Source organism: Procambarus clarkii, chromosome 68 (genome assembly GCF_040958095.1).
Source record: "Procambarus clarkii isolate CNS0578487 chromosome 68, FALCON_Pclarkii_2.0, whole genome shotgun sequence".
NCBI lineage: Eukaryota > Metazoa > Arthropoda > Malacostraca > Decapoda > Cambaridae > Procambarus > Procambarus clarkii.
The window spans coordinates 22259088-22282601 of NC_091217.1; positions in this window are offsets into that span (position 1 = coordinate 22259088).

Genomic DNA, 23514 nt, shown 5'->3' on the forward strand with positions numbered 1-23514 from the left:
CTAATATATCCCAGCCCGCATATATCCGACACCTGTACGGGTGCCCGCCCTCATGTATCCCACCCCTGTACGGGTCCCCGCCCTTATATATCCAACCCCTGTACGGGTCCCAGCCCACATATATCCCACCAAAGTACGAGTGCCCTCCCTCATATATCAAACCTGTGTACGGGTCCCCGACCTCATATACCAAACCTCTGTACGGGTGCCCGCCCTCATATATCCCACCCCTGTACGATGGGCCGCCCGCATATATCCTACTCTTGTACAGGTGCCCGCCCTCATATATCCCACCCCTGTATGGGTGCCCGCCTACATATATCCCACCCCTGTTCGGGAGTCCGCCCTTATATATCCCACCCTTGTACGGGTGTCCGCCCTCATATATCCTTCCCCTGTACGGGTGCCCGCCTACATATATCCCACCCCTGTAACGGTGCCCGCCCTCATATATCCCACCCCTGTACGGGTGTCCGCCCTCATATATCCCACCCCTGTACGAGTGCCCGCCCTCATATATCCCACCTCTGTACGGGTGCCCCCCCTTATATATCCCACCCCTGTACGGGTGCCCGCCATAATATATCCCACCTCTGTACGGGTGCCCGCCCTAATATATCCCACCCCGGTATGGGTGTCCGCCCGCATATATCCCACCCCTGTACAGGTGCCCGCCCTCATATATCCCACCCCTGTATGGGTGCCCGCCTACATATATCAACACCCTTGTACGGGTGTCCGCTATCATATATCCCACCCCTGTACGGGTGTCCGCCCTCATATATCCTTCCTATGTACGGGTGCCCGCCTACATATATCCCACCACAGTACGGGTGCCCGCCCTCATATATCCCACCCCTGGACGGGTGTCCGCCCTCATATATCCCACCCCAGTACGGGTGCCCGTCCTCATATATCCCACCTCTGAACGGGAGCCCCCCCTCATGTATCCCACCACTGCACGGGTGCCCCCCCCTCATATATCTCACCCCTGTACGGGTGCCCGCCCTCATATATCCCATCCCAGTACGGGTGCCCGCCATCATATATCCCACCACTGTACGGGTGCCCGCCCTAATATATCCCACCCCTGTACGGGTGTCCGCCCGCCTATATCACCCCCCTGTCTAGGTGACCGCCCTCATATATCCCACCCCTGTATAAGTGCCCTCCTGCATGTATCCCACCTTTGTACGGGTGCCCACCCTCATATATCGAACCCCTGTAAGGGTCCCCGCCCCCATATATCCCACCCCTGTACGGTGCCCGCCCATATATATCCCTCCCTGGTACTGTTGCCCGCCCTCATATATCCGACCCCTATACGGGTGCCCGCCCTCATATATCCCACCCCTGTACGGGTGTCAGTCCGCATATATCCCACCCCTGTACGGGTTCCCGCTCTCATATATCCTACCCCTGTACAGGTGTCCGCCTGCATGTATCCCACCCCAGTATGGGTGCCCGCCCATATGTAGCCCACCTCTGTACGGGAGCCAGCCCTCATATATCCGACACCTGTACGGGTGCCCTCACTCATATATCCCACCCCTGTACGGGTGCCCGCCCTCATATATCCCACTCTTGTACGGGTCACCGCCTATATATATCCCACCCCCTGTATGGGTCCCAGCCCTCATATATCCAACCAATGTACGGGTGCCCGCCCATATGTAGGCCACACCTGTACGGGTCCTCGCCCTAATATATCCCAGCCCTCATATATCCGACACCTGTACGGGTGCCCGCCCTCATATATCCCACCCCTGTACGGATGCCCTCCCTGATATATCCCACCCCTGTACGCGTCCCCGCCCTTATATATCAAACCCCTGTACGGGTCCCAGCCCGCATATATCCCACCAATGTACGAGTGCCCTCCCTCATATATCAAACCTGTGTACGGGTCCCCGACCTCATATGTCCGACCCCTGTACGGGTGCCCGCCCTCATATATCCCACCCCTGTACGATGGGCCACCCGCATATATCCTACTCTTGTACAGGTGCCCGCCCTCATATATCCCACCCCTGTATGGGTGCCTGCCTACATATATCCCACCCCTGTTCGGGTGTCCGCCCTCATATATCCCACCCTTGTACGGGTGTCCGCCCTCATATATCCTTCCCCTGTACGGGTGCCCGCCTACATATATCCCAACCCTGTAAAGGTGCCCTCCCTCATATATCCCACCCCTGTACGGGTGTCCGCCCTCATATATCCCACCCCTGTACGAGTGCCCTCCCTCATATATCCCACCTCTGTACGGGTGCCCCCCTCATATATCCCACCCCTGTACGGGTGCCCGCCCTCATATATCCCACCCCTGTACGGGTGCCCTCTATCATATATCCCACCTCTGTACGGGTGCCCGCCCTAATATATCCCACCCCGGTACGGGTGTCCGCCCGCATATATCCCACCCCTGTACAGGTGCCCGCCCTCATATATCCTACCCCTGTATGGGTGCCCGCCTGCATGTATCCCACCCCTTTACGGGTTCCCACTATCATATATCGCACCACTCTACGGGTCCCCGCCCCCATATATCCCTCCCCTGTACGGTGCCCGCACATATATAGCCCTCCCCGGTACTGTTGCCCGCCCTCATATATCGGACCCCTGTACGGGAGCCCGCCAGCATATATCCCACCCCTGTATGGGTGCCCGCCCTAATATATCCCACCCCTGTATGGGTGTCCGCACGCATATATCCCACCCCAGTACTGGTGCCCGCCCTCATATATCCCACCCCTATATGGGTCCCCGCCCTCATATATCCCACCCCTGTACGGGTGCCCGATCTCATGTATCCCATCCCTGTACGGGTGTCCGCCCGCATATATCACACACCTGTACGGTTGTCCGCCCTCATATATCCCATCAGTGTACGGGTGCCCGCCCTCATATATCCCACCCCTATACTGGTGCCCACTCTCATATATCCCACCCCAGTACTGGTGCCCGCTCGCATATATGCCACCCCTGTAAGGATACCTGCCCTCATATATCCCACCTCTTTAGGGGTGCCCGCCTTCATATATCCCACCCGGGTACGGGTCACCCCCCTGATATATCCCACTCGTGTACGGGTCCATGCCCTCATATATCACACCTATATACTGATGCCCGCCCTCATATATCCCACACCCTGTACTGTTGCCCGCCCTCATATATCCCACCCATGTATGGGTGCCAACCCTTATATATCCCACCCCCTGTACGGGTGTCCGCCCTCATATGTCCCACCCGTTTTCGGGTGCCCGCCTTTATATATCCGACCATTGTTCTGGTGCCCGCCCACATACATCTCACCCCTGTACTGGTGCCCGCACGCATATATGCCACCCCAGTAAGGATGCCCGCCATCATATATCCCACCCCTGTACTGGGTTGCCGCCCTCATATATCCCACCCCTGCAAGATGGCCCCTCCGCATATATCCCACCCTTGTACAGGTGCCCGCCCTCATATATCCCACCCCTATATAGGTGCCCGCCTACATATATTCCACCCCTGTATGGGTGTCCGCCCATATATATCCCACCCCTGTACTGGTGCCCGCCTTCATATATCCCACCCCAGTACTGGTGCCCGCTTGCATATATGCCTCCTCGGTAAGGATACCCGCCCTCATATATCCCACCCCTGTACGGGTGCCCTCCTACATATATCCCACCCCTGTATGGGTGCCCCCCCTCATATGACCCACCTCTGTATGGTGCCCGCCCGCATATATCCTTCCCTTGTACGGGTGCTCACCTACATATATCCCACCACTGTACGGGTGCCCGACCTCATATATCCCACCTCTGAACGGGTGCCCCCCCTCATGTATCCCACCCCTGTACGGGTGCCCACCCTCATATATCCCACCACTGTACGGGTGCCCCCCCACATATATCCCACCCCTGTACGTTTGCCCCCCCTCATATGCCACCCCTGTAAGGGTGCCCGCCATCATATATCAAACCCCTGTATGGGTTCCCACCCTAATATATCCCTTCCCTGAACAAATGCCCGCCCGCATATATCCAACCCCTGTACAGGTGCCTCCCCCCTCATATATCCCACCCTTGTACGTTTGCCCGCCCTCATATCCCACCCCTGTACGTGTCCCCGCCTCCATATATCCCACACCTGTACGGGTGCCCGCCTATATATATCCTACCCCTGTACGGGTGTCCGCCCTCATATATCCCACCCCTGTACGGGTGTCCGCCCTCATATATCCTACCTTTGTACGGGTGCCCGCCTTTATATATCCCACTCCTGTACTGTTGCCCGCCTACATATATCTCACCCCTGTACTGGGGCCCGCCGGCATATATGCCACCCCTGTAAGGATGCCCGCCATCATATATCCCACCCTTGACCGGGTGCCCGCTCATATATCCCACCCCTGTACGGGTGCCCGCCTTCATATATCATATATCACACCCCCTGTATGGTTGACAGCCCCTCATATATCAGTAGTAGAGAGTAAGCGCCACAGGGGATTTTTTTTTCAGGTGCAATATCCCGTGTAGCGCTTGCGGGTTTTCAGGTGAATTTGGAAAATCCCCTCTAGCGCTTGGGGGTTTTCAGGTCAAATATCCCGTTTAGCGCTTTGGGGTTTTCAGGTAAATTTGGGCAGTCACAGATTTGGAATTCTTATGATGAAATAATGTCATACGAGTTTTGTTAAGAGTTCTTATGATGAAAATAATGTCATACGAGTTTTGTTAAGAGTTCTTATGATGAAAATAATGTCATACAAGTTTTGTTAAGAGTTCTTATGGGATTCTTACTTAGAACTTAGTATATTGCTATATAACTAAATAATTTTCCTGCATCTCCTGCTCGTACATCACACCCCTCCCTCCCCCCCTTACCTCGCAATCTCTCGCCGCACCTGTTTTCTTTAGACCGTCAGCCAGACTCAGCATGCAGGTCATCTCTTAATCTTATCTTATCTTCTCCATAATATCTGGACTGTCCCTCCACTCTCTCTCTCTTCATTTTCATATTATTATTCTCTCTTCCTATTTCCTTACATTGTTCTGTTTTGTTCCTTTTTCCTTACAGCTATTTTTTCTGACATCGTAATGTTTTTGTTCCTTTTTTCATTAACCAGTCAGTTTTACACAAATCAACCGAGGCATCTCAATGTAACCTTTATTACTGAAACTGCCTCCGAGACTATCTAAGCTGGCACCAGCTACCTGCCCCAGGCTATCTGCCCGAGGCAATCATCACCTGATTACCTGCCCTGTCATCTACCAGTCATTGTCAGCGTTCGCCACCGTAATAATTTATATATATACATTAGGCGTTAATAAAACATATTTATTTATTTATAATTTATTTAGTCATCTAATTTTAGTTTACACAATTTATAATAAACGACTCATTTAGCCTGAAGTTCTAAGAAGCTCACTCCGTAATCCGCTTGTACAATATCCGTCCTATTCACTCCTCATCTCTGTAAATAAAGAATAACAGTTTCAGATAGCGTTTACACATGTACAATATTTATCAGACACATAAAACCTCGAAACAAATGTACTCACCATTTTCCGTTAGATAATTTGTTATAGCCTCATTCAGCCAGTCGTCTCCGAGCACATGTTCCAACAAATATTGCTCTTATCATAACACAGCGTTTCATAGCAGCTCGGCATATTTTTAAATAAAGCATAAGATAGACTCATTACGTTCCTATCATTCTGCATATAATCTCCGTAAGTAAAACTAGTTTCAAATAGCTTTAATGCAGTTTTTAGATCCTTGTTTGAAACATGGTAACAGAAAAATATCGCATATAACCCGCATACGTATGTATTTAAACTCTGAAGTCGCTTTGTAAACGTGTATACATCACAGTCTTTATAATAATTTATAAACTCCGAAATGTAGGGCGAATACACATTTATTCCATATGAATCTAGTATAACTATTTTCCGTTTAGATTTATATACAGCAATCCAGTGGCCCATTGCTTCCTTAGAGTCTCTTCATAAGGTATTTATTATAAACATAATCGGACTATCCCGTATTTGCTTCATTATTCTATATATATCCGTCGCTAAATAGCATCCAATATATTCAGCTTTACTACACTTCATATTGTTCAATGCCGTATTAATTTGTTTGCAGCTCATGCTCTTGTATCGCACATAACTCGCCTATCGGAATAAATTCTCAATACTCCCGTTGTATTTCCGAATAAAATAATAACTTTATTTGATTTCACTGGAACAGCAAATTCTAATGTAATTCTCAGGTTGCCCGAAGTCTCTATAGGAAGGGTATCTCTCAATTCCTCAGGCGTTAGTCTAAATGCCAGTAACGTTCTTCCTTTTATAAAAGAATTATATGTCAAGGTATTACAAGCGTTAAAGCCTACTGTATTTTGAGTTTCGTAGTATAGTTTCGAACATTTATTCGGGAACTTGCAAGTTATATTAAATAAGTTTGTCCCATCGCGTGTAATATATACATTAGATAAATCGCAGTGATCGAAATAAAGTGGATTAAGTGTATACGCTCCAGATATTGCTTCCATATCCGTCATCATAATAAATAATTTATCTGGGATAATGCTCCCCCATGGCTGGTCAATACTTAATCTTTGCTGCCCATTACCAAGAATGAACGTCTTGTGGAGTGTCTTATCAAACGTATATGTAACTGGCGTATTTTGTTCAGCCAGAGCTCTATTAATAGCCTCCAATCCAGATGCGAATGGAGTTATCCGATCAATCCACATTCTAGCTAGTTTTATGTTAAACTTGTATCCAGATTCAATACTGTTTATAACCCACGGATCACTGTTAAGTTCTAATCTCAAACGAATATCAATTCCATCCAAAAGATATTCGCTCAAAGTTGTAATGTCCAATAGCAGTTTAAAGCAACAATTTACTCCCTCAGTTTTTAACTTTACAAATCTGCATCATATTTTTCAGGAAAAACATTATAGAAATACGTTAGTTCTTTAAATCTTTCAGCTTTACATTCAGAAAGCGTTGTCATTAGCTTTACATATGATAAATATGAAAATAGTGAATTAGTTTCCACCACTTGCTCATTTAAATAAACAGTTACAGGTTTAAACATTGTCTGGGACAAACCATTGACTACTGATGCATTTTTGATATCCGCTAAAGCCGTAATTCCGTCAGGTCCCGTTAATTCAACCATCAGTTCTAGCGTCAAGCTCGAAAGATCAATAAATTGTCCCCTTAACTCCTGGGATACGGAATTCAATATAAGAATCTTTAAATTTATTGTTAATACTTGAATTCACAGGTAAAATATCTTGTGTCTGTCTTGAAAATATCGTACTTCTAACCATTCTATGCGGATTAACTTTAGGAAAGCCATCGCTTATAGCAGCTGTATAATTTTCTAAAGGAACTTGCAATGCTGCACTAGGAGCATTTACACTCATCATGTCTGCGTCTAGCATACAACTAGTACTGTTTTATGAAAACACGTCTTTATATCTATCCATTTTCTTTATATAGGCAGGTCTTTTCGTTTTTCTTTTCGTTATTCGTCCACCTGCTATCAATTTAGGACCTATACTTTTCAATGTTTCCATACCGCGTTTTCTAATTGAATCTTTCAAAGTACCTTGGCCTGCATTTATATCCTGCAAAACATTCTGTCCCATTGTTAATGCTGCTGGCATGATAGTTTTTAATAGGAAAGGTGTTGCTCTACGAGCTAGACCAGTTAAGAAACTTAATATTCCACCTCCTCTTAAATGTCTTCTATCAAAAACAGTAATATCGCCCAGTGCTCCACCTCTCTTCCCTCGAGGAGCGATAAATCGCTCTACCTCGTCAACAGACAGCTGTACAAACCCGACCCTCATGTTTAAACGTGCCAGGAGAGAATGATAAACTCCCTCTACTCTTACCATTATATATCAACGGGTCTAATATGTAATACTGCAATCGTACATCCATCCTTTTCAAAATATACAGGCTCCCTATCTTGATCTGTTAATTTAATATTGATGCCATCAATATTAGTCGTATATAAAGGTTTATATAATTTCCTGTGTGTTACATTACTTTGAAACGAAACAACATCCAAGATATTTACAATCTGATTACCAAACATGGTGGGCTGCACCTTATCACAATATACACACAAGAAATCTATACGGCCTCCCGGCCTAGGATGATAATAGCATGTATCTTGTACAGTTAACCTGTCATTAGGTAGTTAATTCATAATAAAAATATCATAGGCTTTACCTACTTCAGCTCCAATAACTTTACATATATTTCGACCGAAAGATAAAGAAATTCGAACAACTAATTTTCCATCCTTTGTAATAAATAATTTTAACAACTTCTCACTAAATGCTGCATTAAACTTAATTCGATTAATACTCGAATCATATTTCATATAAACGTCCCTATGGTCTGGGAAATTATAATTAAGTAGGGGTCCTATAAAACTCAATGAACTTTTTGAAAATATAGTTGAAATTTCTCTATTTAAAATAGTCGTTAGCTCTATGCAATTATCACTGGCTAAAATATCTGACTTTAAAGTGAAAGATGTATTCACCGTACTCAAATCAGATAAATTTTTATTAGACACTAGAAGTTGAACTGAAATAAAACTTTCCGGGTCATTCCTGTTAACAGCGAAATAAGATGAAGGCAGGAATATATTCTTCAGGCACACTTCATAAGCTTTATTCGGGTCTAAAGGCAGCGGATTATGTAATCTATTTTCAAAAGCATTGGGAGCATTATTTTTAAATACATCAGTATCAGAGTTACTCGCTGCATATATAACGTAACTATCCATCCTGTAGACTAATAGTAAATGATAAAAATAAACAGAAACTCACCTTAATATGGTATCCAGGTAGACTCTCCTTCATCTCCAGCCTTGATCTTCCTCTTCAAACTCGGAGAAAACACTTGATTTTTCGCATCTACATTTCTAACTAAATTCTTAGGTGTAGAGGTGAAAGAAAAAAGCAACTTGGCTATGGGCAATTTATCTTCTGGGAATAACAATTTCGGAGTGCACATCCTGCCTGTAACGTCATCAACAATATTGATCCCAGTAACTGGTGATGTAATGTTCCCTTCCTCATCCCACTTTACAAGTCCAGTTGTATTAAAATAATTTAACAGGGAGACTGCAAAATCATAATCCTTAAGCTTTAATCTTAAGTCTATCAAGTGTTGTATAACAGGATTTGTTCTCACTGTCGTCGTAGGCTTCTCAACACTTACTGCCGTAGGCTTCTGTTGATCAATAGCTTTTCATGGTACAAGATAGAATTCTTTCATTATTCCTTATTAAATAGCCTTGAAATAAAATTTATACCTATGGGAAGTAAAATGCCCAATAAATTACCTCCTCTTTTACTCGTTAATATGTCTTTCTTGAGTGAAATAGCCTTCTTCTTACAGGCTAATGTATGGAGTAGAGCTCTATATTTAGAAAGTCTCTTTAAAATAGGCTTCCCAACTTCAATTTTATTTTTTAAGAAATTATTAAATATTTCAGATAGGCAAAATATATGTTCCTTTTTAAGAGTCTTAATTAACTTTTTCCTAGAATTAAAACCTAATCTAGCTAATAGTTCAATAAATCCACGATACTTGCTAACTAAGGGCTGCTTCTTCATAGTTTCTACACGTCATCTGAATTCACCCACTGATCAAATGAACTGTCGTAACCGACGTATCTAACTTTATATAAAGTAGTATTACCAACTTTACGTTTACTTATAATTCTCTCAATTTCAAATGTATCTGACAAGTAGGTGGGAGTCAACTCCTCTGTATAAAATCCGCCTTCTATAAGTCTATTATTTAAGTCCTTTAGATAATATAAAGGCACAGGTTGTTTAGTATCAATTTGAGCAATAGTAAATATTTCCTTAGTGTTCTGTTGATGAAAACCTCTTTTGAACTTTGAAATACGATTAGATAAGGCAAGCCGTACTGTATCTCCCACAGACAGATGATTACTGATGCGTGGCTTAGTCTGCTGCTCTCCTTTATACATGAGCTTAAACTGCCTAGTCACATCTTGAAGCGAAGATAAAGCTTGTACATCAATAGGTATTTTCCCCTTTAATCCTCTATGTGGTGTTCTATTATACGTTTTAACCATATCAGGTAAAACATTTATATAGGTTAAGGTATTATAAGCCGTTAAATATTTATATATCTTAGTTTTCAATGTTCTTATAAATTTCTCTGCAATGCTGGCTTTAGTTTCCTGAGAAAATACACTGTACAGTTCAATGTTTTTACTGTCTAACAATCGTTTCATATATTTATTATAGAATTCACCGCCCTTATCAGTGTTAAGCTTCCTTACACCTTTTGATGAAGGTAAATCCAGAATAGCTTTCATGGCTTCACTTACACTCTGACCTGATTTAGTGGATAGTGGAACTACATGTGCAAACCTTGAAAATATATCAACACAAACTAATAAATATTTAATATCATTGTTGTACTTAGCTAACAATGTCATATCAGCCAAGTCACTGGTAAAGAATGCTTTAGGTCTATGTGCTAAGATACGTCTTCGTTTAAATTTACGTTTTGTTAATAAATGTAAGGTATATGCATTAGACGTTTTTAAATAGTCTTTCACATCTTTTATAGTTAATTCAGGGATTGTTTTCTTTGCAGCCTTATACAATTTTAAAACGCCACCAAACCCACCTATGGACTTGGGGTCATTGTATATCTTATTAAGAGTGTGTAATGTTCACCATTGATACACTATTTCATATGGGGGTTCATTTACAATATTTCCCCTAAATATTATGGATTCAGGTGTTTTAACGCCCAAGTCAACAAGTAAATACCCATACTGTCGAGAAATCACTTTCTTATATATATCTAAAAATTTCTTGGCATCTTGTTTTCCGAATATTTGTCTGCCTAATGTTTCTATCTGGGACAAGTCTCTTGATTTAAGCAGAATAAAATGAGAAGCATTTAAACTTATAGATCTAGAAAATTTCCCACTGAAAAATATATTTTGGGTTAAAAAAATAACAGAGATGTTCTCATACCGTCCCTTAGTAAATATATCACTTACTATTTTAGAGTTTGTAGATTCAACATACAAGTCATCATAAACAACTAATATATGAGATGTGTCCTTTGGATCACGATCGTCTAAAGGGTTTACAATTTCAGAGTAAAAAGATATCTTATGTTTAATGAGTGGATTAGTTCTCAACTCTTTATACCCGCTTCCACAGATAATTATTTTTGCTAAGTTCTGCTCATATTTCTCTATCATTTTAGCACTTAAATAGCTCTTCCGACCATTTGAAAATCCAGCAATAATAATTCTTGACGGTTCACTAAATATATTCAACTGGGTTTCAGTAATAACTTTTTTCTGCCCTTCCATGTTGCTAGGATTCAATAGACTAACTACAAATATATAATGAAAGGAGTATTTAAACGAAATCTACATTCTAGTTTTTATTTTAAACATAGCCAATAAATCATAGTCATAACATATACATTTGAACATATCCAATACAGTAATAAAATCATAGAATATACAATATCAAAAATATCATAGACATTAAATCATAGTCATAACATAGCCGTTTGAACATATCCAATACAGTAATAAAATCATAGAATATACAATATCAAAAATATCATATACATTAAATCATAGTCATAACATAGCTGTTTGAACATATCCAATACAGTAATAAAATCATAGAATATACAATATCAAAAATATCATAGACATTAAATCATAGTCATAACATAGCAATTTGAACATATCCAATACAGTAAGAAAATCATAGAATATACAATATAAAAAATATCATAGACATTAAAACATAGTCATAACATATCCAATACAGTAATAAAATCATAGAATATACAATATCCAAAAATATCATAGACATTAGAATATAGTCATTTAATATCAAATACAGTAACAAATCATAGAATATACAATATCAAAAAATATCATAGACATTAGAATATAGTTATAGATAATACATAGACAATACAGTAACATAGACTTAGTTGTTGTTAGGGAATAATTGCTGAGCGACTCTATCCCGCTTTTCCCAAAGATTAAAAATGGGGAACAATTGACGTCTTGGTTGGGGATTATCTACAATTACTGGATCCTCTACCTGCACCTCTTCCTGCACCTGCACCTCTTACTCTACCTGTACCTCACGTTCTGGAATGTCTGGGTGACCGTAAGCTAATGACTCTGTGGGACTAATGAGATACCTCTTGTCATCAAAAGCTGACAGACCGCGCTTAGTTGTTTTACACGTGCATATCTGTCCGTTAACATTACGAATGGATCGGGATACAAAATTAAAAGTTGTATTTGTCTCTAATGTGTTCTGAAAAGATACATGTGTTATTTTCTTTTGTTGGTGATAAGGAATCCCTTTACATTTACATAAATGTTCTTTATCAAGGGTTAGGAGAGAATAAGTTTTAGTCTTGAGTGCAATTAATTCAGTTATAATTTTCTGCTTTACTTCTGACTTTAGGAGTCCTAGTTCACCTTTGCGAGAAGCAGAATACATGGGATGATCTTTGTCGAAATTACTGAAATCCATATAATCTACTAGAGGAGCTTTTGTCATTTCTTGGAAAGCATCTTTACAGGTCAGAGTAAATATGAATGAGTCTGTATCCGTATAAATTAGTCTAGCTCTCTCCCCATAATGGGCTTTAACTACATTATACCAGAACTCGTATAAACGCCTCTTGGCTATCTGCAAGATCTGATATCCCATGTAAGAAGGAGTGGTAACTTTAAGGATGTCTTTCATTACTGTACAGAGAACCCTATTTGGACCTAAAGAGACAGCTCGTTTATACAAAGGGTTTCTTGCATGAGTTAAGAATGAATGTTTTGTCGTTACTAGATGGTGAGTATTAGCATATCTAGATATATTTGTCACTTATTTCCCATACAGACTATTACTTATGAGTTTAAAGGCTTTTTCTTTAACTTTACAGGTGGTATTGGCTCGTTCTCGAATGTTGGTTGAAATAAAATCTTTTAAATAGGGAGCCTGATTAAATTCATAGATTGTTTTTACTCGTTCAACTTCTAGCCCTAGTTTTAATAGCAATTGCAGGAAATCAAGGCTCACTAAGTAGTTGTTTTGGGGCAAGTGGGATGCAATTAATTTAGTATTTTTAGGTGGGAGCTTACGTTTTTCATCGTTAAGGGTATTCTTACTGTACTCTGACAAAAACTCCTCAGTTATATTAGTATGAGACAGTACAAGGGGCAGATCATCAGTATACCTAGCTACCTCGGGAGATACATGTTTTGTATTGCATAAAATCCAATAGCCTTTGTCTTGATCACAGGGAATATGTTGTAACCTTTGCCCTAATAAGGTATCCCGCTCAATGTCAGTTAATTGTCTAATCCCTCCCTGGGGAAGTACCTCAGCCATGCACGCTGCATATAGGCTGTTGAAGTCGAGGTACAAAATGTGAGTATCGTCATCGGAGCTAGGGTTAGATGTAGTGTGCTCGTTAACAGCCTGTGTAAATTGTCTTATGGAAGATGTGAACCCCCCTCTAAGATTCCTTCTCAACAAATCATATACATTCTGATCATACACATAGTCAAGTGCAACTTTTGATTTAAATAAGAACGCGTCCCAAGCGTAACTAGGAAGTGATACATAGAAAACAATATCTAGTTCATAAATTTCTTTCAGTGATGTTCGCCAAAGTGTAAATATATCAACTGGCATTCCTACGTCAACTTTTAAATATAACATGAGGTAATCCTTGATTCTTGTACAGTTCCCTAAATTAAATACTTTAAGAGCATTGTTATCTTTAAGAGCATTGTTATAATCTTCTTCCGACAGTGGAGCGTCATGTAAAACATTGTAAAACTTATCTCGCGACGGGAGCTGGGGTTCGTCTAACACGTCCATGGAAGAAATATAATCATAACATAGGCTTTGTTTACCTTTAATTAACAGAGCTTTAGCCTCATCGGATACGCCATACGGATTAGTATGTGTTCAGTATACTTGGTGGGTTTCTTACTGGCAACGTGCTCGCTCGCTAAGGTTCCTAATGACCCATTAAGGAGAGCTAGGCTATCTAGGAATTTAAGGTCACCTATGATGACTTGCATAAATTTCAATCCTTCCTTGGTTAGAATTTCTACATCGCGGTGAGGATTTTTGGGCAGTTCTTTAAGTATAATTCCAAGATCATAGGCAGCATTATGGGAAAATGTGGTCAAGTATCTACGAGCATTTTTGCATTGTAAATTGCAACGAGCACAAAAAGCACCTAAGTATTATTTTCCTGAATAGCATGATTATGATGTCTATGTTTATCTTTCTTATTCTTGAAAGTTTGATGACACAATTGACACGAAATTTGTCTTTGAAACATTCTTTCCTGTTCTCTAGACAAGTTCTTAGGGAAGTTGGGGAGCTGAGCATGAATAGCTTTCCATGAGGCTTCTAGCTTTGTAATAAAATGATTAACTGCGTTTGGACCTACGTATGAATACGTTTCTACGACATTGAATTCCCTGTCTAAAATCATGTAGGCATAAGCAATTGCTTTATGCTTACATTCCACCATGCCTCTACGATTTTGACGGTCTAAACAACATTCAAAATCGTAATAGGCAGTGTGAGTCGGGCTATAGGTCCTACCGTAATTCTTAAAAATTATTTTCTCATTAGGATTATAGAACGAAAATACTTGGGATACAGTGCATGATTCTTCGTGAGCCGGAATTTCATCTAAGGGAGCATGCAAAAGGCAAATTTTGCAGAATTTATGAGTGTTAGGAATTTTATACCGATTATGGTTAATACTCTTTACAAATTTATCAAAGTCCTTGATCAGACAGAGATGCTTGCCTTCTAATAACAACAAAGGGACTTTATCGGCATACTTTTCCTGGCTTTTCCTAGCTAAACTAAGATAGTATCTGTTACTTTCATGAGTTACTGTATAAGTATAAATAGAAATTTTGTTAAGCTTCTCTATTTTCTTAAGATTATCAAATGATACGGGGAATCTGATTTCATCTGCCCATACTACGAATCTTCTACACCATCGAAGGTTTTTGTAATGATGTCTAACGTTATTCATAGTCCTGCCCAATGCTAAGTTTTTATACGCTGCAATGCACTGCAACAAACACTCATATCCTTCACTTTCAGGATTAAATACTGATTCTTTACCCTTTAATTTTGCAGGATATGGTACGTAAGATCCAAGGTGCATAGGGTGGCGCAAATTAATGGCAAAACCTGACATGGAATGAATTCCTACACTTGAGGATTGGACATTTTTTAGGCATTCGTCAATTTTAGCAGTCATTTCATCAACCCATGAATTTACAAGAACTTCCACCTCTTCCTGTGTAACAGTCTGAGTTTCACCCCTAATTGAAAATACTTCGTCTAATATTTCATATTGATCGTCGGCATGATTAAGTTTTTGCAAAATTAGGCTTACGTCAGGGTAAATATGAAATGAGGGAGGGAATTCTTCCTGTATTTGTCTGAACTGATTGTCTATATATTCTATAACAAATTCCCTATACCTATTTATATATACGCTGGGGTCAGCGTCTAAATGACCGGGAATAGAGAAAGAATGTCTCGAGAATGATCCTTCGAACTGGCGTATGACTTCTAACACTCGCGGAACAACGTTATCTAAGTTAAGTACCTCTGGGGAATCCGGAGCGTTGACTTCTTCATCCGATATGTCATGAACACGGGGTTGATTGTCTTCTTCTTCATCTGAGGATGCCTGCAGGTTGCCGTCTGGTGCATCTTCTTCTAGCTCCTGGGAAAGCTGGGGTTGACTGCGTACAGGCGTGCTCCACTCAGAGGGTTGGGTTGAATCCAGGGGCGATTCTGTAATATAATATTAGCAATGAATAAACGTTAAGAGGAAAGCAAATTTGAAAACATTAAGAGGATTTGAAAACCTTAATAGGAAAACAATGTTTGTAACTTTAAGAGGAAAAATATCGTCTAAATAAGAGGATTTATTAAGAGGAAAAAACAAATAGTCTAAATAAGAGGAAAAACTGAATTACAGATAATATTACTTACGAGCTGGGATGTTGATTCCACCAAGTATGAGATTCTCTTGATCACGAATAGGAACTCCTGTAATGGAAACATTTTTCTGTATGAGTACATATTACTTGTTTATACACTTGTTAAAATATACAATTATTAACTTTTTAAATTACGAAAATTATTGTGAAAACGTACGGTTATTTATGATGCGATGGCGTTTGGGTGGAGGTTCAATGACGTTTCTGGCTTCGGTGGGGGGATCCTGGTTAACGGACCAACGACAGTACGGGCAGGAAGTAGAACCATGAACTGAAATAAGAATAATATATATATATATATATATATATATATATATATATATATATATATATATATATATATATATATATATAAATTGACTGTCTGTATGAGTGTTTCATATATATATTTTCTTTGAAAGTTTATTGAATGTGCGAGAAAAGCGATACTTACGATTTGCACAATAGAGTTGTCCACAGCTGGTACAGGATACGTCAAAATGTCCAGGCGGTGTAGACCCGTTGCATCCTATACAGTATAGTCTGCATTCTTGAAGAGCGTTGATGGACATCTCACCTAAGCATGCCAAGCATCTTGTTTGACACACATGCCTGATTTCGTTGTTGAGAGGAGACAGGCACAGGGGACACAGTGACATGATGATGTGACTAGGCTGGGGAAACCTTGTAAACAGGATGAAGATTGAATGTTGACTGAAAGTGTAGGCCTCTAAGACTTTGGCCTTAGGCGATCTGAGGGGGCCCCTGAATGAGCGTAATAACAATAGTGTGCCCCTGAGTGGGCGTTTTGGGCGTTTTATTAATAGCGAGAATGATTGGCGAATACTGGGATTAAACTCATTTATTATAAATTTTGTAAACTAAAATTAGATGACTAAATAAATTATAAAAAAATAAATATATTTTATTAACGCCTAATGTATATATATAAATTATTACGGTGGCGAACGCTGACAATGACTGGTAAATGACAGGGCAGGTAATCAGGCGATGATTGCCTCGGGCAGATAGCCTGGGGCAGGTAGCTGGTGCCAGCTTAGATAGTCTCGGAGGCAGTTTCAGTAATAAAGGTTACATTGAGATGCCTCGGTTGATTTGTGTAAAACTGTCTGGTCAATGAAAAAAGGAACAAAAACATTACGATGTCAGAAAAAATAGCTGTAAGGAAAAAGGAACAAAACATTACAATATAAGGAAATAGGAAGAGAGAATAATAATATGAAAAGGAGAGAGAGAGAGAGAGTGGAGGGACGGTCCAGATATTATGGAGAAGATAAGATTAAGAGATGACCTGCATGCTGCGTCTGGCTGACGGTCTAAAGTAAACAAGTGCGGCGAGAGATTGCGAGGTAAGGGGGGGAGGGAGGGGTGTAATGTACGAGCAGGAGATGCAGGAAAATGATTTAGTTATAGAGCAATATACTAGTTTCTAAGTAAGAATCCCATAAGAACTCTTAACAAAACTTGTATGACATTATTTTCATCATAAGAACTCTTAACAAAACTCGTATGACATTATTTCATCATAAGAACTCTTAACAAAACTCGTATGATATTATTTCATCATAAGAACTTTTAACAAACTCGTATGACATTATTTCATCATAAGAATTCCAAATCTGTGACTGGCCAAATTTAACTGAAAACCCCAAAGCGCTAAACGGGATATTTGACCTGAAAAAAAAAATCCCCTGTGGCGCTTACTCCCTACTACTTATATCCCATCCCTGTACAGGGGCCCACCTGCATATATCCCACCCCTGTACAGGTGCCCGCCCTCATATATTCCACCCCTGTACGGGAGTCTGCCCCCATATATCCCACCCTTGTACGGGTGCCCGCCCTCATATATCCCACCCTTGTACGGCTGCTTGCCCTGATATATCCCACCCCTGTACGGGTCCCTGCCCTCATATATCCCACCTCCTTTACAGGCGCCCGCCCTCATATATTACATCCCCTGTACGAGTCCCCGCCCTCATATATCCCTCCCCTGTACGGGTGTCCGCCCTCATATATCCCACCCCTGTACGGGTGTCCGCCCTCATATATCCCATCCGTGTACGGGTGCCCGCCTACATATTTCCTACCCCTGTACAGGTTTCTGCCCTCATATATCCCACCCATGTACGGGTGTCCTCCCTCACATATCCCACCCGTTTACAGGTGCCTGCCTTTATATATCCCACCCCTGTAATGGTGCCCGCCTTCATATATCCCACTCGTGTACTGGTGCCCGCTCGCATATATGCCACCGCTGTAAGGATACCCGACCTCATATATCCCACCCCGGTAAGGGTGCCCGCCCGCATATATCCCACATCTGTACGGGTGCCCGCCTACATATTTCCTACCCCTGTATGGGTTTCTGCCCTCATATATCCCACCCCTGTATGGGTGTCCGCCCTCATATATCCCACCCGTTTACGGGTGCCCGCCTTTATATTTACCACCCCTGTACTGGTGCCCGCCCTCATATATCTCACCCCTTTACTGGTACCCGCCCGCATATATGCCACCCCTGTAAGGATGCCCGCCATCATATATCCCACCCCTGTACGGGTGGCCGCCCTCATATATCACATCCCTGTATGGGTGACAGCCCCCGCATATATTCCACCCCAGTACGGGTGCCCGCCCTCATATATCCCACCCCTGTATGGGTGCCTGCCTACATATATCCCACCCCTGTATGGGTGTCCACCCTCATATATCCCACCCCTGTACGGGTGTCCGCCCTCATATATCCCATCCGTGTACGGGTGCCCGCGGTCATATATCCCACCCCTGTAATGGTGCCCGCCCTCATATATCCCACCCCAGTACTGGTACCCGCTCGCATATATGACACCCCTGTAAGGATACTCGCCCTCATATATCCCACCCCTATACTGGTGCCCGCAAACATCATATATCCCACCCCTGTATGGGTGCCCGCCCTCATATATCAAACCCATGTTCGGGTGCCCGCCCTCATATATCAAACCCATGTTCGGGTGCCCGCCCTCATATATCCCACCCTTATAAGGTTGCCTGCCCACATATATCGCACCCCTGTACGGATGCTCGCCTGCATATATCCCACCAATGTACGGGTGCCCGCCCATATATAGCCCACACCTGTACGGGTCCCCGCGCTAATGTATCCCACCCCTGTACGAGTGCCCGCCTTCATATATCCAACCCGTGTACGGCTCCTTGCCCTCATATATACCACCCATGTATGGGTGCCCGCCCTTATATATCCCACCCCTGTACTGGTGCCCGCCCTCATATATCCCACTCCTGTACTGGTGCCCGCTCGCATATTGCCACCCCTGTAAGGATACCCGCCCTCATATATCCCACCCCTTTATGGGTGCCCACACACATATATCCCACCCCTGTATGGGTGCCCGCCATCATATATCAAACCCCTGTACGGGTGCCCACCCTCATATATCCCACCCTTGTAAGGTTGCCTGCCCTCATATATCGCACCCCTGTACGGGTGCCCGCCTGCATATATCCCAGCCTTGTACGGGTGCCTGCCCTCATATATCCAACCCCTGTACGGGTGCCCGCCCGCATATATCCCTCCCCTGTACGAGTGCCCGCCTTCATCTATCCAACCCGTATACGGCTCCCCGCCCTCATATATCCCACCCATGTATGGGTGCCAAGCCTTATATATCCCACCCCCTTTACGGGCGCCCGCCGTCATATATCCCACCCTTGTACGGGTGCCTGCCCGCATATATCCTTCCCCTGTACGGGTGCCCGCCTGCATGTATCCGACCCCTGTACGGGTGCCCGCCCTCATATATCGCACATCTGTTCTGGTGCCCGCCCTAATATTTCCCACCCCTGTACGGTGCCCACCCATATATAGCCCACTGCTGTACGGGTGCCCGCCCTCATATATCCGACCCCTGTACGGGTGCCCGCCCTCATATATCCCACCCCTGTACTGGTGCCCGCCCTGATATATCCCACCCCCGTACGGGTCCCCTACCCCATATATCCCACCCCTTTACGGGTCCCAGCCCTCATATATCCCACCCATGAATGGGTGCCAACCCTTGTATATCCGACCCGTGTAAGGGTCCAAATCCCTCATATATCCCACCCATGAATGGGTGCCAACCCTCATATATCCCACCCGTGTATGGGTCCAAATCCCTTATATATCCCACCCATGAATGGGGGCCAACCCTTATATATACCACCCCCTATACGGGCGCCCGCTCTCATATATCCCACCCCTGTACGGGTTCCCGCCCGCATATATCCCTCCCATGTACGGGTGCCCGCCTACATATATCCCACCTTTGTACGGGTGCCTGCCCGCATATATCCCTTCCCTGTACGGGTGCACGCCTGCATGTATCGCACACCTGTGCTGGTGCCCGCCTTAATATGTCCCACCCCTGTACGGTGCCCGCCCGCATATATCCCACACCTGTACGGGTGCCCGCCTACATATATCCCACCCCTTTACGGGTGTCCGCCCTCATATATCTCATCAGTGTACGGGTGCCCACCATTATATATCTCACCCCTATACTGGTGCCCGCCCTCATATATCCCACTCTTGTAAGGATTCCCGCCCTTATATATCCCACCCCTGTACGGGTTCCTGCCCACATACATCCCACCCCTGTACTGGTGCCCGCCCTCATATATCCCACCCCTGTACGGGTGCCCGCCCTCATATATCCCAACCCTGTACTTGTTCACGTTCTCATATATCTCACCCCTGTACATGTGCCCGCCCTGATATATCCCACCTGTGTACGTGTCCCCGCGCTAATATATCACACCCATATACGAGTGCCCGCCTTGATATATCCCACCCCCTTTACGGGCGCCCACCCTTCTATATCCCACCCCTGTATGGGTGCCAGCCCGCATATATCCCTTCCCCTTACGGGTGCCCGCCTACATATATCCCACCCCTGTACGGGTGCCCGCCCTCATATATCACACCCCTGTACTTGTTCCCGCTCTCATATATCCAGCCCCTGTCCGGGTGTCCGGCCGCATATATACCACCCCTGTACGGGTGCCTGCCCTCATATATCGCAACCTTGTACGTGTGCCCGCCCTCATATATCCGACACCTGTAAGGGTGCCCGCCCTTATATATCAAACCCATGTTCGGGTGCCCGCCCTCATATATCCCACCCTTGTACGGTTGCCTGCCCTCATATATCCCACCCCTGTACCGGTGCCCGCCCGCATATATCCCACCAATGTACGGGTGTCCGTCCATATATAGCCCACACCTGTACGGGTCCCCGCCCTAATATATCCCACCCCTCTATGAGTGCCCGCCTTCATATATCCAACCCGAGTACGGCTCCTTGCCCTCATATATTCCACCCATGTATGGGTGCCCGCCCTTATATATCCCACCCCTGCACTGGTGCCCGCCCTCATATATCCCACTCCTTTACTGGTGCCCGCTCGCATATTGCCACCCCTGTAAGGATACCCGCACTCATATATCCCACCCATTTACGGGTGCCCACACACATATATCCCACCCCTGTATGGGTGCCCGCCATCATATATCAAACCCCTGTACGGGTGCCCACCCTTGTACGGGTGCCTGCCCTCATATATCCCACCCCTGTAAGGGTGGCCGCCCGCATATATCCCTCCCCTGTACGAGTGCCCGCCTTCATCTATCCAATCCGTGTACGGCTCCCCGCCCTCATATATCCCAGCCATGTATGGGTGCCAACCCTCATATATCCTACCCCCTGTACATGTGCACGCCCTCATATATCGCACACCTGTACTGGTGCCCGCCCTAATATGTCCCACCCCTGTACGGTGCCCGACCATATATAGCCCACTGGTGTTCTGGTGTCCCCCCTGATATATCCCACCCCTGTACGGGTCCCCTCCCCCATATATCCCACCCCTTTACGGGTCCCAGCCCTCATATATCCCACCAATGTACGGGTGCCTGCCCATATATAGCCCACACCTGTAGGGGTCCTTGCCCTAATATATCCCACCCATGTACGAGTACCCTCCCTCATATATCCAACCCGTGTACGGGTCCAAATCCCTCATATATCCCACCCATGAATGGGTGCCAACCCTCATATATCCCACCCGTGTACGGGTCCAAATCCCTCATATATCCCACTTATAAATGGGTGCCAACCCTCATATATCCCACCCTCTTTACGGGCGCCCGTTCTCATATATCCCACCCCTGTACAGGTGCCCGCCCGCATATATCCCTCCCATGTACGGGTGCCCGCCTACATATATCCCTCCTTTGTACGGGTGCCCGCCCTCATATATCGCACACCTGTACTGGTGCCCGCCCTAATATGTCTCACCCCTTTACGGTGTCCGCCCGCATATATCCCACACCTGTATGGGTGCCCACCTACATATATCCCACCCCTGTATGGGTGTCCGCCCTCATATATCACACTCCCTGTATGGGTGTCCTCCCTCATATATCTCACCAGTGTACGGGTGCCCACCATTATATATCCCACTTTTGTACTGGTGCCCGCCATCATATATCTCACCCCTGTACTGGTGCCCGCCCTCATATATCCCACCCCTGTAAGGATGCCCGCCCTTATATATCCCACCCCTGTACGGGTTCCCGCCCAAATACATCCCACCCCTGTACGGGTGCCCGCCCTCATATATCCCACCCCTGTACGGGTGCCCTCCCTCATATATCCCACCTTTGTACGGGTGCCCGACCTCATATAACCCACCCCTGTACGGGTGCCCGTCTTCATATATCCCACCCCTTTATGAGTGCCTGCCCTCATATATCCCACCTCTGTACGGGTGCCCGCCCGCATATATCCCACCCCTTTACGGGTGTCCGTCCTCATATATCCCACCCCTGTATGGGTTCCCGCCCTCATATATCCCACTCCTGTACGAGTGCCCGCTCATATATAGCCTCCCACTGTACAGGTGAACGCCCTCATATATCCGACCTCTGTACGTGTGCCCGCCCTCATATATCCCACCCCTGTACGGGTCCCTGCCTTCATATAACCCACCCCTGTACGGGTGCCCGATCTCAGGCATCTCACCCCTGTATGGGTGCCTACCCGCATATATCCCACCCCAGTACCGGTCTCCTCCCGCATACATCCCGCCCCTGTACGGGTGGCTGCCCATATATATCCCCCCCTTCCTGTACGAGAAGCCGCTAGAATGTATTCCACCCCTGTATGGGTGCCTGCCTACATATATCCCACCCCTGTATGGGTGTCCACCCTCATATATCCCACCCCTGTACGGGTGTCCGCCCTCATATATCCCATCCGTGTACGGGTGCCCGCCGTCATATATCCCACCCCTGTAATGGTGCCCGCCCTCATATATCCCACCCCAGTACTGGTACCC